The sequence below is a fragment of the Aegilops tauschii genome, chromosome 4, assembly GCF_002575655.3.
Source record: "Aegilops tauschii subsp. strangulata cultivar AL8/78 chromosome 4, Aet v6.0, whole genome shotgun sequence".
Lineage (NCBI taxonomy): Eukaryota > Viridiplantae > Streptophyta > Magnoliopsida > Poales > Poaceae > Aegilops > Aegilops tauschii.
In genome coordinates, this window is record NC_053038.3 from 494,825,296 (window position 1) to 494,842,524 (window position 17,229).

Sequence of the window (17,229 nt, forward strand, 5' to 3'; positions counted from 1 at the left end):
GGTCTGCTTCCTGCCGCCCTCGCAACATGAAGGTGTGCAATGGGCGATGGGCCCAGACCCCTGCGCCATAGGAATTAGACCGGCGTGCTGACCTCTCTGTTGTGCCTAGGTGGGGCTGCGACGTGTTGATCTTACGAGGCCGGGCATGACCCAGGAAAGCATGTCTGGCCAAATGGGATCGAGCGTGTTGGGTTATGTGGTGCACCCCTGCAGGGAAGTTTATCTATTCGAATAGCCGTGTCCCTCGGTAAAAGGACGACCCGGAGTTGTACCTTGACCTTATGACAACTAGAACTGGATACTTAATAAAACACACCCGTCCAAGTGCCAGATATAACCCGGTGATTGCTCTCTAACAGGGCGGCGAGGAGGGGATCGCCGGGTAGGATTATGCTATGCGATGCTACTTGGTGAACTTACCATCTACTTTCTTCTACATGCTGCAAGATGGAGGTGGCCAGAAGCGTAGTCTTCGACAGGATTAGCTATCCCCCTCTTATTCTGGCATTCTGCAGTTCAGTCCACTGATATGGCCCTTTACACATATACCCATGCATATGTAGTGTAGCTCCTTGCTTGCGAGTACTTTGGATGAGTACTCACGGTTACTTTTCTCCCTCTTTTCCCCTTTCTATACCTGGTTGTCGCAACCAGATGCTGGAGTCCAGGAGCTAGAGATCCCGAGGATGATTCTACATGGAGTTCGGCTTCGAGGAGTAGTTAGGAGGTCCCAGGCAGGAGGCCTTGCCTTTTCGATCGTTGCTACTTTTGTGCTAGCCTTCTTAAGGCAAACTTGTTTAACTTATGTCTGTACTCAGATATTGTTGCTTCCGCTGACTCGTCTATGATCAAGCACTTGTATTCGAGCCCTTGTGGCCCCTGGTTTGTATTATGATGCTTGTATGACTTATTTATGTTGTAGAGTTGTGTTGGGATAGCTTCCCGTGAGTCCCTGATCTTGATCGCACACATTTGCGTGCATGATTAGTGTACGATTGAATCGGGGCTGTCACAAGTTGGTATCAGAGCCGACTGCCTGTAGGAATCCCCCTTCCGAACTCCTTGGCCGAAGTCGAGTCTAGACATTGCAAAACTTTTACTAACATGGTTGTGTGTATTACGGGCCCACATCGCCATTGGGTGGTATTAGTATCTTTTACTCCTCTTCTATACTCTGGGATTTTAATCTCTCTTCTATTCGGGTTAAATGAATTTTTCTAACATGAACATTAAGATCTCATGGTCACTTCCACCCGGAGGGCCCCTTGTTACCGATGACCGCCAGCTGCACCAGAAGATTCCGAAGATACTCTACGATGTGCTCTCGAGTCTTTGTGCCATCGCATTTGCGATTTCTTTCCACCGTCAACCCCTATGGAAACTTCATACACTTGCCGTTCATACAATCATTCCCCGTTGATCTTGTTATTACAAGATGCCCCGAAATACTCTCTGTTGTCCCGAGAATCCTCCGAGCTTACTGCCTTGCCGTTCTTTGTCACCTGAATAACCCTACGGATAGTTCTCGCACTTACCGAGTATCCGCTCATCCCCAGTTGATTCAAGTATTTCACAAGTGTTCAAAATACCATTCGATCTTCCGAAAATCCTCAGGAGCCTTTTTGCTCTTGAAATTCTTGTTTACTTGCATTATGATTAATCTTAAGTCTCGTAATCTTATTGGCTTCTCTTTTCATTATCATTTTGAGTCCGTTGATTCAATTTGTTGCGAATGCTCGCAATCCTCAATCAGAGCCTAGAATTCATCCTTCTGGCTCAGACGTCATTTGAAACGTGAACTGGTTATCGACCAATCAAATTGCCGTCGATTGTACCCCTAAGTCTATTCAACTTATCCATTCTTAATCAGACCATTGGCTTCTGATCCCTTGATTTAGAAATGATAATTCCTTTGCATTTGAGCTTTGAATTACTCAGTTGTTTTTATAGTCTGATGCCCTTTCGTTCCTTCTTCCTCTGATAGAGTACCGATACTCGCATCAGCTCTGTTGTAGACCACAAGACCCCTTGTTGGGTTATTATCCGACAGTGTCCTTCATATTCAATAACCTTGTGATCATTTCCATGGATATATAATGCCTTTGGTAATTTGTATCCTCTGCTTGATAACCATACTCTACTTTTGAGCTGGTGATTTTACTCTTGAAGTTTGAGGTATATGTTTCTAAGATGCCCCGATGGATTGAACCTATACATTCCCTAAAAACCGTATGAACCCGAAGGTTTTCACAAGCCATACCCTTCTGGTATTTTACCAGATAATTTTCTACCATACAACTTCATTGAATGCGAGAAGTGATTGAAAGGTTATGCATTGGAGAAGTGGGAGTCGACCTTGAACTTTGTGTTCATGCCCATGGACACGATGTAGATCTTATCATTAAAGCTTCTCTTAAATTAATTATTCGCTGGGTATAAGTTCATCTTATATCTGGGATCTGGCCTTTTTTCAATCGTGGTTCTGACCATGTTCTCCTTTAAATACCATTTCTCGTGCAAGTTTAAGCACTTGTCCTCTGCAGAGCAATACCCCCGTCCAACCTCTACTTTGGTCTGTCGTCGAGTATTACCCCCCTGGTATCTCGAGAATGTCAAGGAACTACTTAACTTCTTATGAGTTCTTCATCAACTAATATTCTTGCCGATTCCATTTTTCCAACGGGTTCTGAGTTGTTAGAACCCCTCAAGGACACCGATAAGTGAATCAATTCCGCACTCCGATTCAATAACTCTAAGTAATTTTGGTTGCTTACGAGTTTAATAATCCTTCAAGTCATTCCTAGCCTACTCGGCTATGTCATTATCGTGCCGATTTTAACTGTGCTACCTGGACCTTCCCAGCGCACAAATTTCGACAGTGAGCTAATCTTGCGTCGATCTTCCTCGTCATATCACTTCTCCTTGAACAGCAAACTTGATTTCGAGTTTGTGTCCTAACCGTGGTTCCAACAACCTTTCGCTTTCATCATTCCTTTGACTTGATGTCATCGTCGACCAATTACATCTTCTTGAAAACCTCTCGACAAATTTGTCGTGATCATTGTCAACAATTTGACTTCTTCCAAGTTGTGTGTCGAAATTCAGGATGAGAAATACCATCCTTGTCCCCCGATGAATTGTGTTATCATCGACAACATTCTTGCCTCCCCCCAACACAAACTTGTTCATATTTTGTGTTGTATCTTGATTTCCCTGCCATCCAACTTATGTTATGTTCTACCGTGGAGTATTACCACCTTTGATGTCAAGAATGTCGTGACCATTACTCCACCTCTTAAGAATTCTTGGTGCAGTGATACTTCTCACCATCACCATTCTTTCTTGGTCCCCGTGTTGTTTCTAAATGAAATACCGACAAATGGTCTGTGATGTGTAAATTCTAAACTTCTAGCAACCCTATTGCTTTGAAGTTATGGGTCTATAGTTTCATTCTACGTCTATGGCTTAATGAATCATCATTCGAACATTGATTGTGCTACCTGGCCCATATGTCGGGTGCACATTTCAACCAATGTTTAACTGTGTATGTTTTCCTCGAGCATACATCATTAAGTCATTCGACCTAGCTAATGTTATCTCCTTGTTCACATAGTTGTGGAAATCCATCTTTTGGAAATCTCAATGGATTGTCGCTGAGTCAATCAGTCACCTCCTCACCTCTCCTTGATTTAATGATGAACCCTTGTTCAAAACTCGCTTCCATAGTTCATCTCCCGAGAATCTTCGATGTCGTTTCGACAATTTGTGTTGCACCTTTCTTCTCAGGCATCCTGAGTCTGAGTTATCCTGACACCAATCATATCTGAATCTCGGTCAGATATGATGGTTGGAACATATTTCCAAGAGTTATAACATTGGTCTATTTATGACTCGGTAAGATGATGTCATGGCTCGCACACCTGGCTGGAGGACCTATTGTTATAAGTTTTCCTTTTTAGCAAGGTTAGCTATTCTTCCATGAGGAAATTGTAAGACTTACTCTATAAAGTTGTTCCTGATGGATCCTTTGTGTATCCATAGCCTGATCTTACCTAATGACCATGTCAATGCTATCTCGAAGCATGTCTGTGGTACTCCGATCTTCAATAAAAACATTTCAAGCACAATGCTAAATTTTTGTTATCAATTATTCAAACACCGTTGTTTGGGTAATGTCATGAACTTCCTCTTCCCTAACCTAAATGGTTCTCTTCTAACCATTGTCCTTGGGAAGGATATACCCCTGAAATATGTGTTTAAACACATTTTCCTTTCCATTGTTCTGTTTAAGCTGATAATCATATTTTCCTTTCCATTGGTTGGTTTAACGTTTCTGGTGATCATTATGATCTAAGCAGTATTAATTCCCTGCTTGTGCAAACACCTCGGTGTACAACTCTGTCAGTAAGACCCTGTTACTATTGTTGGTGACATTCCGGTAACCACCGATGGACGAGAACTTTGCCTATTGGTCTGCCTCGTTTCAACGAGCAGGAAAATGGTTCTCTTCGTCCCTCGCCCTTGGTACCGATGATGTTGCTGGCGTATAACCGACAGGCTACCCTCTGACATGCCTTGCTATCATGACCGTGCAAGATGTCACCGCTTTTTCTACATTTATTCCGTATGGTGGGCCCATAACCCACAGTTCCACAGGATCGTAACCTGACTTCTTTACAACCCGGATTCTAATGTATCCTGTGCACCTAGCTTCGTATGTGATTCACGAGCTAAAATCTATACCATTACTCATCCTGGAATCAAACACCATGTTATTCTCGTTGCTCTGAACCCCTTTTCACACTTCGTTTCAGGCAACGAACGATTGCATGCCCGCTCGAAACTTCTCATGCTACCTTCATACTTTGCTCTCGATATTTTCTTAAGTTTCAATTCGAGAGTTACTTTCCACCTTCCTCCGATGTTATCAACCAAATAGTTAACCTTTCGGAGGTCCGTTTTTCCGAAGTTACCCCTTGTCCGTCATATGTACAATGAAAACTCCGAAGAAAGGATCACGACTTCATCATGGTGACCTGAAGCAGAGAATTGAAGACATCAACAAAAGGGATCAACCTCTTCGAAAGGGCAGCCAAGACCGAGAAGACTCGTTAGGTTTTCCTACCAACACTTTCCCCCCTTACTCCACCGCTTAAATCTCGGGACGAGATTTCTTGTAGTGGAGGAGAATTGTGACGCCCGGATAATTAAGCTACAGCAAACCTCTATTAACGATGCCACGTCACCATGATTACTATTATTAATCTGGTGTTAGTTCGAAACCGATTATATTTCAAAATTCAAAATCAAGCAAACAATAAAAGTTTTCAAATATTAAAACTAAAATGTTCAATAAATACTAGATAAATCAGAGGCTATGATAAAATTGTAAACAACATTAATGAAATTTGTTAAGTGACTTAAATAACCTCAAACAGTGGCTGAAAACATTATTTAATAACCTCTTTATTAATACAAAAGAATTATGAAATGATATTTACCCCAAACTAGTTTTTGGTGGTAGAATATATTGTGCTGTGATTTGTGGGCCAGTTCTCATATTTTACAAAACTCATTTGGTGCCCAAACAATTAGCCGAAATAGAAAAGAATAAATAAAAAGTAAAAAAACAAAACAAAACAGAAGAAAAAGGAAGCCCCCCCCACACACACACGCTGGACCAACCGGCCCAGCTAGCCAACAGTGCCAGCCCGCCCCACCTACCTCAGCCTTTCGTCCTCCTCCTGCAACAGGAGAAGGCCGAGCCTCCATGGCCGCGGGGCACTCGCCCCCGCGCACTGCTGCGCCGCGGGTGGATAAGATCAGCCCCCGACGCTCTCTCTCTCTCTCTCTCGCCCAAACCCTAACCCACATCAGATCCCCTCCTCCCCTCTCTCCCTCGCTCGCGCTCGCCCTTTCTCCCCACTGCCTAAGCGCCCCCGTCGCCGCCCTCCGCTCGATCCCGCGGCCACCGTGCCCCAATCGCCACTTCGCCGTGTCGTACGCCGTCGCCGCCCTCGACTACATCACCTCCGCCTCTCTGTTGAAGCTTGGAGCCACTGCAACGACCTCCCTGAGCTCGTCTTCCCCGCACGGCCGTCGTCGATCGCCGCCCCGTTTCGCCGCCTCGAGCTTCCCCCGAGCTCACTCTCGCACACCTGCAGGCTCAATGTGAGCCTCTTATCCCTCCTATCCCTCTTCCGTCGCCGTTTACTCCCTTTAGCCGCCGTCCTCGACTTGCCCGAGCTCGCCACCGCATAGCACGTCGCCGGCGTCGTTCCGGCGACCATTTGGATGCGCGCTGCTGCTCACTGGCCTCGTCGCACAGCGTAGACCGCGCCTAGCCGTTTATTTCACCCGCGCGCGCACCGTAGCGCCGTCCCCGACGAGGCCCGTAGCTCACCGCCGCCACGGCTTGTCGCCGGTGCCACTCCGGCCATCCCCTCCCCTGCTTCTTGCTCCATCGGACGCGCTGCATCGCCAGCTAGCTGTAGCCACAAACCGCGCACGTTTTGGTGCCCCGTAGCGCCAAACCAGAAAGCGGCCAAACTCCGGCGACCACCCCGCCTTTCGCCATCGGCGTTCCAGCCTATTACGGGCCGCGCCACCACCGTAGGTGGATGCGGCGTCGAACGCCCGATCGAACGCGCCTAGCCGCACCTACCCCCATGCCCTGTAGCATTTTTCCGGCCGCCTCCGGCGATGAGCCGCCGCGGGAGAGGCTCGTCGGAGCTCTCTCCGGCGCCCTGCCTACATGGCACCGCCTAGGCCCCCCCTAGTCGCTGATTGTGGCCCCCAGTGGACCCGCTGGCCCCTGTTGACTTTAGTCAACTACTGACTGGGCAGGACCCAGCCACTGACTGGTGGGCCCAGGTGCCCCACTTTGACCAGTTGACCGAGGTCAACGCTGACTGGGCCGGCTTCTGTCACAGACATGTGGGCTCCCACTCTGATAATTAGTTTAATAAACGTTTTTATAAAAAAAAGTAACTATACTAGCCTAAACACTCACTAACATATGGGGCCCACCCCTCTAATTAGGCTGTTAGTTTAGATTAAATTACTATTAGACTAACAGAGGCTGACATGTGGGTCCCACTGGACCCACAGGCCCGGTTTGACCCTGGTCAGCGAGTCTGTTGACTGCTGACGTCATCCCCACGCAATGCTGATGTCATATTCCTTTTCTGTTAATATAAATAATTCTAGAATATTGTTAAATCTTTCAAAAATCGTATAAAATAATCCGTAGCTCGGATGAAAATGTTTTCTATTTGAAAGTTGCTCAGAAAAATCCAACGAATCCGAATACGCGGTCCGTTCATTTGTCACATGCCTCTAGCATGATGAACATGGAACTTTCCCCCTCCGGTCATCTGTCTGGCACAGGTCCGGAACCGGGAAAACATTCCCGGTTGAATTTCCCCCTTCACCTATTCGTGTAGACATACGTTAGGTCACACCCGACACGTCGTATTACCACGTTATGCTTTGTGATGCTATGTTTGCTTTATATTTACTGTTTCTTCCCCCTCTTCTCTCCGGTAGACCCCGAGACCGATGCTGCCCCTGTGATCGACTACGTCGACGACGACCCCCTCCTTGCGAGAGCAACCAGGCAAGCCCCCCCCCCCTTGATCACCAGATATCGCCTATTCCTTCTCTATACTGCTTGCTTTAGAGTAGTGTAGCATGTTACTGCTTTCGGTTAATCCTATACTGATGCATAGCCTGTCATTGTTGCTATAGTTGTTACCCGTACCTGCTATCCTACTGCTTAGTATAGAATGCTAGTGTTCCATCAGTGGCCCTACACTCTTGTCCATCTGCCATGCTATACTACTGGGCCGTGATCACTTCGGGAGGTGATCACGGGTATATACTATATACTTTATATACATGACACATGTGGTGACTAAAGTCGGGTCGGCTCGTTGAGTACCCGCAAGTGGTTCTGATGAGGGGGCTGAAAGGACAGGTGGCTCCATCCCGGTAGAGGTGGGCCTGGGTTCCTGACGGCCCCCGACTGTTACTTTGTGGCGGAGCGACAGGGCAGGTTGAGACCACCTAGGAGAGAGGTGGGCCTGGCACTGGTCGGCGTCCGCGGATACTTAAAATAACACGCTTAACGAGTTCTTGGTATTTGATCTGTGTCTGGCCATTTGGTCTATATGCACTAACCAGCTACGCGGGAACAGTTATGGGCACTCGACGTCGTGGTATCAGCCGAAGCCTTCGTGACGTCAGCGACGGAGCGGCGCGCGCCGGATAGGACTGGAACGCCTGCTAGGCTAGGTCTGCTTCCGGCCGCCCTCGCAACGTGCAGGTGTGCAATGGGCGATGGGCCCAGACCCCTGTGCCATTGGAATTAGACCGGCAAGCTGACCTCTCTGTTGTGCCTAGGTGGGGCTGCGACGTGTTGATCTTACGAGGCCGGGCATGACCCAGGAAAGTGTGTCCGGCCAAATGGGATCGAGCGTGTTGGGTTATGTGGTGCACCCCTGCAGGGAAGTTTATCTATTCGAATAGCCGTGTCCCTCGGTAAAAGGACAACCCGGAGTTGTACCTTGACCTTATGACAACTAGAACTAGATACTTATAAAACACACCCTTCCAAGTGCCAGATATAACCCGGTGATCGCTCTCTAACCGGGCGACGAGGAGGGGATCGCCGGGTAGGATTATGCTATGCGATGCTACTTGGTGAACTTACCATCTACTTTCTTCTACATGCTGCAAGATGGAGGTGGCCAGGAGCGTAGTCTTCGACAGGATTAGCTATCCCCCTCTTATTCTGGCATTCTGCAGTTCAGTCCACTGATATGGCCCTTTACACATATACCCATGCATATGTAGTGTAGCTCCTTGCTTGCGAGTACTTTGGATGAGTACTCACGGTTGCTTTTCTCCCTCTTTTCCCCTTTCTATACCTGGTTGTCGCAACCAGATGCTGGAGTCCAGGAGCTAGAGATCCCGAGGATGATTCTACATGGAGTTCGGCTTCGAGGAGTAGTTAGGAGGTCCCAGGCAGGAGGCCTTGCCTTTTCGATCGTTGCTACTTTTGTGCTAGCCTTCTTAAGGCAAACTTGTTTAACTTATGTCTGTACTCAGATATTGTTGCTTCCGCTGACTCGTCTATGATCGAGCACTTGTATTCGAGCCCTCGAGGCCCCTGGCTTGTATTATGATGCTTGTATGACTTATTTATGTTGTAGAGTTGTGTGGTGATAGCTTCCCGTGAGTCCCTAATCTTGATCGTACACATTTGCGTGCATGATTAGTGTACGATTGAATCGGGGGTGTCACATTCGGAGCCAATGCATATAATGCTAAATTCGGGGTGCCGAACTTATGTATAAGAAGTGTTCGAAGTTTGCTGCCGTATTGTGGGGCGATAAGTAGCCCCTGGCGAATATGAAACGTACAGAAGAGTACCGATGCAACAAATAAGCAGATCGAAATAAAACGAGGTAGGAAGCGAAAACCACAGAAACTGGGCCACGAACAATTTTTATTATAACTGGATGGATACGTCAAGGCGTATCTCGTACAGGTGGTGCGAGAAATATCCGAGCTATTTAACATGACGGAATCAGTAGGGCGCAGCATGCGGGTCCTGAGAAATAAGTATGAATACCGTCAAGAAGAACGTATAAAGGTTACCTACACACCTGTGCTGCTTGCCTCCGTTGTATGCCAATCCTTCTAAAGGACTAGCGATCAGGCCCGCGAAAAAAGGAACCTGAAACAAAAAAAGTTAAAGTATGTGTATCCGGGATCGGTCTAGCCGAACTGTAGCCCCCGGCTTATCTTGTGCCTCCGTCGATGTCCATGGAATTTTGAGTGCGTAATTGTGTACGCGTGTTATGAATGTCACTACCTCATTGGTACTGGGACGGAGGCCGAATTGCTAGTCGAGCTCTTGACGAGCCGCGCCGTCCTGTTGCAGTGTAGTCCGGAACCTCTTAATGATGTCCGAGGGCTCGATAGCCGTACTATGGTGCTGCTTGAGAAGGCCGCTCTGTATTTCCGCTGCTAGGGCGGCGGTGTGCTCCTCTGTTCGGAGGGAGCGTTCCGTATTGCCATTGACTGTTATGACACCGCGTGGACCGGGCATCTTGGGCTTGAGATAAGCGTAGTGTGGCACTGCGTTGAATCTAGCAAACGCGGTTCGTCCGAGCAGTGCGTGATAGCAGCTGCGGAAGGGGACGATATCGAAGATTAGCTCTTCGCTTCGGACGTTGTCCGGCGAACCGAAGACCACCTCCAGCGTGATTGAGCCCGTACAGCGGGCCTCTACGCCTGGAATGACTCCTTTAAAGGTAGTCTTTGTTGGTTTGATTCGCGAGGGGTTAATGCCCATCTTCCGCACTGTGTCCTGATAAAGCAGGTTGAGGCTGCTACCACCGTCCATCAGGACTCGTGTTAGGTGAAACCCGTCAATAATTGGGCCGAGGACTAGTGCCGCTGAACCACCATGGCGTATACTGGTTGGGAGATCTCGATGATCGAAGGTGATCAGGAATGATGACCATGGATTGAATTTTGGGGCGACTGGCTCTACCGCGTAGACGTCCCTAAGTGCTCGCTTACGCTCCCTTTTAGGGATGTGTGTGGCGTATATCATGTTCATGGTTTTGACTTGAGGGGGAAATTTCTTCTTCCCTCCGGTGTTCGGCTGCCAGGGCTCTTCATCCTCGTCCTCACTTTCTGATCCCTTTTCTTTGTTTTCGGCATTTAACTTGCCAGCCTGCTTGAAGACCCAACAATCCCTGTTGGTATGATTGGCTTGCTTATCCGGGGTGCCGTGAATTTGGCACGGATGGTCGAGTATGCGGTCCAGGCTGGAAGGTCCTTCGTTGTTTATTTTGTAGGGCTTCTTTCGTTGGCCGGACTTGGAGTCACTGAGTCCGGCGTTGACTGTGGTGTCATCGGTGTTGTCGCCATTTCTTCGGCGTTTGTGTTTATTGCGCTGGAGCTTTCCGGTGCTGTTCTTGGCCTCAGTGGGGCCTGCCTTGCTGGCTGTGTTTTTACTATGAGCCAGCCAGTTGTCCTCACCCACGCAAAAGCGGGTCATGAGTGCCGTAAGGCCTGCCATAGACTTCAGTTTTTCTTGGCCGAGGTGACGTGCTAGCCATTCGTCGCGGATGCTGTGTTTGAAGGCTGCTAGGGCCTCGGCATCCGGACAGTCAACGATCTGGTTCTTTTTGGTTAGTAACCTAGTCCAGAATTTTCCGGCTGATTCTCTAGGTTTTTAAACTATGTGGCTTAAGTCATCGGCATCCAGTGGACGGACATATGTTCCTTGGAAGTTATCAAGGAAAGCCTCTTCCAAGTCTTCCCAGCTGCCGATGGAATTCTCAGGCAGGCTATTTAACCAGTGTCGAGCTAGTCCTTTGAGTTTTAATGGGAGGTATTTGATGGCATGGAGGTCGTCTCCTCGAGCCATGTGGATATGGAGAATGAAATCCTCGATCCATACTGCAGGATTGGTTGTGCCGTCATATGATTCAATTTTGACAGGCTTGAACCCCTCGGGGAAGTCGTGATCCAGTACTTCATCTGTGAAGCAGAGAGGGTGTGCGGCGCCTCAAATTCGGGCCGCGTCTTGGCGTAGCTCTGATGGAGTTCGTCTGCGGTATTCGGCCCGGGCGTGGTTAGGTTTATTATGTCTGAATAGGTAACCGTCGTCGTGCCTCAAGGCACGCCCTCGCGATCCGTAGATTGATCTTGTGTGTCCTGCTCTATCGTCCAGGATCTGTCGGAGGTCGTACGTCTGACCCCGAACTCTTCCATCTCTATTTTTACGAGGCGGTGGGGCAGGCTGCTGTTCGGCCTGAGTTTCCGCTTTATCCCGGCCACGGGGTGCCGGTCGGCCGCCCTGTCTCGACCACGTGGTGGTTGTTCCGCATTACGCGAGGGAGATGTGTGCTCCAGTGCTTCCTCATCGAATTGAGGTAGCAGTCTGCGTTTCGGGTAGCTCTTGGCTGGGTGCCTGAGGCCGTATTCTTCGGCTGTCAGGACATCAGTCCATCTGTCGACGAGCAGATCTTCTTCAGCTTGAAGTTGCTGCTGTTTCGTTTTCAGGCTCCTTGCAGTGGCTATGAGCTGAAGCTTAAAGCGCTCCTGCTCCAGAGGATCCTCAGGCACGATGAAGTCTTCATTGCCGAGGCTTGTCTCCTCCTCGGAGGGTGGACGGTAACTGTCGTCCTCCGAGTCATCTTCTATGACCTGTTCATCAGGGTTGTCTTGCCTGTTTTCATGTTTCTCCTGTTCGGATGTAGCTCCGACAGGGTCTTCATTGTTTTCGGCGTCGCCTGGAGTACTATTCTCTCCAGTGCCGGCATTGCCGTCCTTTGAGCGATGAGGCTTAGAACGGCGCTTGGGGCGTCGGCGTTTGGACTGCGTCTCAGAGGTTTTATTCGCATCTGGCCCTTCTTTGTCGTCGCCAGATCCTTTGGGTGTGTCAACCATGTACACGTCGTACGAAGAGGTAGCCGTCCAGCATCCAGTGAATGGCAGGTCTTGGCCTTGCTCATGATCGGCATCGTCGTCCATACCGTCATTGTCTTCGGAGCCATAGTCAAGCACGTCGGTTAAGTCGTCGACAGTGGCTATGAAGTGGGTGGCGGGTGGGAAGCAAAATTCCTCGTCATCTCTCTCTAGCTCGAACCGGACGTAGTTCGGCTGTGAGTCCTTCTCCAAGGACAAATTCTTTAAAGATTTTAGCACGTCACCCAAAGGCGAGTGCTGGAAAACGTCAGCGGCGCTGAACTCGAAGATCGATAACCGATCTAGCTCGGTGTCCGCGGGCGTACACAGTCCGGAACTTATAGCCGGAGACAAGTCTGAAGTTCCATTAAAGCGAATATTGTAGGACATTGAGTCCGTGTGCGGCTCCAACGCCGCGGACTCTGCGGCCTCGGACGGCACGATCTGCTTTGGCTCTAAGGCCATTGCAGCAGCAGGAACCATCTCCTGGGTGTGATCCGATGACAGATTTGAGTCACGTTCATCGGGGTGAGGGGGAGCGATCGCCGCGGGCTTAGATCCCTTAAAGATCAAGTCTCCACGGATATCCCCGACGTAGTTCAAGCTTCCGAATCTGACCTGATGGCCAGGGGCGTAGCTGTCGATCTGCTCCAGATGGCCAAGCGAGTTGGCCCGCAGTACGAAGCCGCCGAATATGAAGGTCTGTCCGGGGAGGAAGGTTTCTCCCTGGACAACGTCATTACTGACGATCGAAGGGGCCATCAAGCCTTTTGCAGAGGGCACAGTGGAACTCTCAATGAGAGCACCAATGTCGGTGTCAAAACCGGTGGATCTCGGGTAGGGGTCCCGAACTGTGCGTCTAGGATCGATGGTAACAGGAGACGGGGGGCACGATGTTTACCCAGGTTCGGGCCCTCTCTATGGAGGTAATACCCTACTTCCTGCTTGATTGATCTTGATGATTATGAGTGTTACAAGAGTTGATCTACCACGAGATCGTAATGGCTAAACCCTAGAAGTCTAGCCTATGTGTATATGGTAATGAATATGTCCTATCCGGACTATGCTCTCTGGTTTATATAGACACTAGAGAGATCTAGGGTTACATGGAGTCGGTTACATAAGAAGGAATCTTCACAGCTGGTCGCCTAGCTTGCCTTCCACGCCAAGGAAAGTCCAATCCGGACATGGGTATAGTCTTCGGCCTTCGTATCTTCACAGCCCATCAGTCCGGCCCAATGAATAGCAGGCCGGACGCTCGAGGACCCCTTAGTCCAGGACTCCCTCACCCGGGTCTTCTTTCTCATAAATTTGCCTTTGCGGTCTATTTTTCCTTTGCTTTTATTTTCAGATCTATTAAACGAAAAATACAAAAATACTTTGCTGCGTTTTATTTCTATTTATTTTATTTGGCGTTCGATCTATCAATCTACTACAATTTCCTCACGTCCGTTTTGCCTATCTTGAGGCGCCGTACCCCGAAAGGGTTTGACAACCCCTTTGACACGTCGGGTTGCGAGGATTTGTTCTTTGTCTGCAGGTGATGTTTACGTTGTGTTGCTTGGTTCTCCTACTGGTTCGATAACCTTGGTTTCATCACTGAGGGAAATACCTACCGTCGCTGTGCTGCATCATCCCTTCCTCTTTGGGGAAATACCGACTTAGATCTAGCAGACAAGCACTTTCTGGCGCCACTACTAGGGAGTCATCAAAAGGAATTTCTGGCACCGTTGTCGAGGAGGATCTTCAGCATATACCAGGTTCCTAATCACAAATCTCATCTCCTCGCAATTTACATTATTTGCCATTTGCCTATCGTTTTCCTCTCCCCCCCACTTCACAAAAAATTGTCGTTTTATTCGCCTCTCTTTTTCCGTTCGCCGTTTTCTTGCCGGATCTGTTTTTGAGTGCAATCTTGTTGAGTAGTCATCATGACTCAAGAGAACACCAAATTGTGTGACTTCTCAAATACCAACAACAATGATTTTATTGGCACTCCGATTGCTCCTCCCGCCACTGGTGCGGAGTCTTGTGATATTAATACTGCTTTGCTGAATCTTGTTATGAAAGATCAATTTTCCGGTACTCCTAATGAGGATGCCGCGTCCCATCTTAATACCTTCATGGAATTATGCGATATGCAAAAGAAAAAAGATGTGGACAATGATGTGGTGAAGATGAAATTATTTCCATTTTCTATGCGGGATTCTGCAAAAAATTGGTTCTCTTGTTTGCCTCGCAATTGTATCGATTCTTGGAATAAGTTTAAAGACGCTTTTATCACTAAGTATTTTCTGCCCGCAAAAATTATTTCCCTTAGAACCCAGATCATGAATTTCAAGCAACTTGAACATGAGCATGTTGCACAATCTTGGGAAAGGATGGAAATGATGCTAAGGAATTGTCCAACTCATGGGTTAAATCTTTGGATGATCATACAAATTTTTTATGCAGGGTTGAATTTTGTTTCTCGTAATCTTTTAGATTCCGCCGTGGGCGGTACTTTTATGGAAATTACTTTGGGTGAAGCCACCAAATTGCTTGATAACATCATGGCAAATTATTCACAATGGCATACCGAAAGGGCGCCTACTAGTAAAAAATTAATTCGATTGAAGAAATTTCTTCTTTGAGTGAGAAGGTTGATGCTCTTATGAAATTGGTTGCTATTAAAAGTGCTCCTATTGATTTTAATGATATGCCTTTGTCTACCTTGATTGAGAAAAATAGTGATGCCATAGATGTGAATTTTATCTCTCGAAATAATTTCAATAACAATGCTTATAGAGGTAATTTTAATCCTAGGCCTTTTCCTAGTAATTCCTCTAATAATTATGGTAATTCCTATGTAAATCAATCTTACAATAATAATAGGAACACCTCTGATCTTGAGAATAATATTAAAGAATTTATCAATACGCAAAAAGTTTTCAACACTTCCATAGAAGAAAAGTTGAGTAAGATTGATGATTTGTCTAGAAGTGTTGATAGAATTGCACATGATGTGGAAAATCTCAAGATGAAAATTTGTGTGCCTAAAGTAGATGAATCAATTAAAGCTCTTTATGTGTCTATGTATGAAATTAAGAAAAGAACAACTATGCTTAGAGCTAAAAGAGAATTTTTAGAAAAAGCGTTTTCTAGTGACTACTTTCGCAAAAGTGATGAAGATCTTAAAATGATTGGTGTTTCTTCTATTGATTCCTAGTTTAGTAAAATTAAGATTGATGAAAAAGGGACTGGAGAAGAGTCAACTTTAGCTAGAAGGCGTCCCTATGATTCGGAGGGTGGAAATCTTGTTGAGAAAATTGAGAAAAGTGGGTTTGGAGAGGTCAAAACTTTAACTAGTGATGTGCCCACTCTTTTGGATTACAAAGACTTTAATTATGATAGTTGCTCTTTGATAAATTGTATTTATTTGTTGCAATCCATGATAAATTCACCTCATGCCTATGAACAAAATAAAGCTTTTACTAAACATATTGTTGATGCTATGATGAAATCTTTTGAAGAAAAATTGGAATTAGAAGTGTCAATTCCTAGAAAATTGCATGATGAATGGGAACCTACTATCAAAGTCAAGATTAAAAATTATGAGTGTTTTGCTTTGTGTGACATGGGTGCTAGTGTTTCTACAATTCCGAAATCTTTATGTGATGTGCTTGGTCTTACCGATCTTGAAGAATGTTCTTTGAATTTGCACTTGGCGGATTCTACTATTAAAAAGCCTATGGGAAGAATTAATGATGTTCTTACTCTTGCAAACAGGAATTATGTGCCCATAGATTTTATTGTTCTTGATATTGATTGCAATCCGTCTTGCCCAATTATTCTTGGTAGACCGTTTTTACGTACTATCGGTGTTGTGATTGATATGAAAGAAGGCAATATTAAGTTCCAATTTCCTTTGAGGAAAGGTATGGAACACTTCCCTAAAACAATAATTAGGCCACCATATGAATCAATCATGAGGGCATCTTATGGATCTCGAACCAAAGATGACAAAACTTAGATCCTTGCTTTATGCCTAGCTAAGGGCGTAAAACTATAGCGCTTATTGGGAGGCAACCCAATGAATAATATTTTTTGCTTTTTGATTTCTGTTCTTGTGTGTTTGCATAATTATGCTACTATTATGATTGTGTCTTTTGTGTTTTAATTAGTGTCGGTGCCAAGTAAAGCCTTTAGGATCTTCTTGGGTGATAGTTGTTTGATCTTGCTGAAAAACAGAAACTTATGCACTCACGAAAATAATTTTCATAAATAAAAGAAAAGTGATTTTGCCCTGATTCTTTTTTAATAATATTAATATACAAATTACCCTGGTCGTCCTAATTTTGTAGAATTTTTGGAGTTCTATAAGTTTTCGCAATAGTCAGATTGCTACAGATTGTTCTATTTTGACAGATTCTGTTTTCTTTGTGTTATGTGCTTATTTTGATGGCTCTATGGTTTTCTTTGATGAGTTTTTGCCAGAGAAAAGTTGGAATACAGTAGATATAATGCAAAAATAAAATATGAATTGGTTTGATACAGTACTTATAGTAGTGGTTTGCTTTCTTATACTAACGGATCTCACGAAGGTTTTGTTGAGTTTTGTGTGATTGAAGTTTTCAAGTTTTGGGTTATCTTACGATGGATGAAGGAAGGATAGAAGAGCCTAAGCTTGGGGATGCCCTGGCATCCCAAGCTATTATCCAAAAATGAGCAACCAACTAAGCTTGGGGATGCCCCCGA